This window comes from Chaetodon auriga, chromosome 20 (assembly GCF_051107435.1).
Source record: "Chaetodon auriga isolate fChaAug3 chromosome 20, fChaAug3.hap1, whole genome shotgun sequence".
NCBI classification, from domain to species: Eukaryota; Metazoa; Chordata; class Actinopteri; order Chaetodontiformes; family Chaetodontidae; genus Chaetodon; species Chaetodon auriga.
Window position 1 is genome coordinate 1,094,168 of NC_135093.1, and position 833 is coordinate 1,095,000.

Here is an 833-nt window from a genome sequence, read left to right on the forward strand (position 1 = left end):
TTACCATCCAAACATATACTTAGAGTACTAAAAGTAAAATTACTCATTATGGAGAGTAGTCCATGTCAGATTACTTTATGGTTCATTATATTACCGGATTTTGATTATCGATTCATTAATATGTAAATATCACGAATCATGCAGCTGGTAAACAATCTAAATCTGAAAAGTGACTAAAACTGTCCAATAAATATAGTGAAGTAAATTATTAAGTAGCTTAAAATAGAAATACTAAAGTACAGTACAAGTAGTTCTACCTGGAATTTGTACTTCATTACAGTACTTGAGTACATGTCCTGTGTGTAGTTTCTGTTGTTATTAAAAAGAGAATAGTACACAAACGGGTACATGAAGCCGGAAGGTGTCACACATATTTGAACCTGTCAGCCCGTTAAGCCTCCAAACAGCGGCCTCCGGGGGGAGGGGGCGGGCTCCCGGTGCACACCTGACGCAGACTCCTCCCCGCCACCCCGCTCCGTTCAGTTAATGTTGTCGGCGCTTCGTTGTGGTGCCGCATCCCGTTTCGTTTCCCACAAAGAAGGACAAACAGCGAGCTGAGCATCACCCGTGGGATTAACACGATGAGTGACAGCTGAAACCTGCCGACTGACCACACAGCGATCACAGGTAAGGCTCCACCGGAGAGGCTAACAAGCTAGTCCAAACAGGTGCAGCCGGGATTTAACCGCGAATATAAAGATCATATGAAGATGTGGAGTTAGCCGAAGTTAGCCGAAGTTAGCATCGTCTTATTGCCCTCTGAAACAAAGTGTGTTTCATTCGACCGAGCTCCACTGAGGACAGAGGAGTCTCTTTCTTACGTTTCAGGATGA

At 43.9% G+C, this 833-nt stretch overlaps 1 protein-coding gene across 2 annotated transcripts in view; it reads left to right on the top strand.

Annotated features, from left to right (window-relative positions):
* Window positions 1–470: 470 nt before the first annotated feature.
* grb7 (growth factor receptor bound protein 7) overlaps window positions 471–833 on the top strand; it is a 13,987-nt gene continuing 13,624 nt past the window's right edge. The window contains exon 1 of one of the 2 annotated variants that reach the window (XM_076760276.1): window positions 471–627. The gene's annotated coding sequence lies outside the window, so the exon portion shown is untranslated. The remainder of the gene's footprint in view (window positions 628–833) is intronic. The other variant, XM_076760279.1, reaches the window with a different exon arrangement.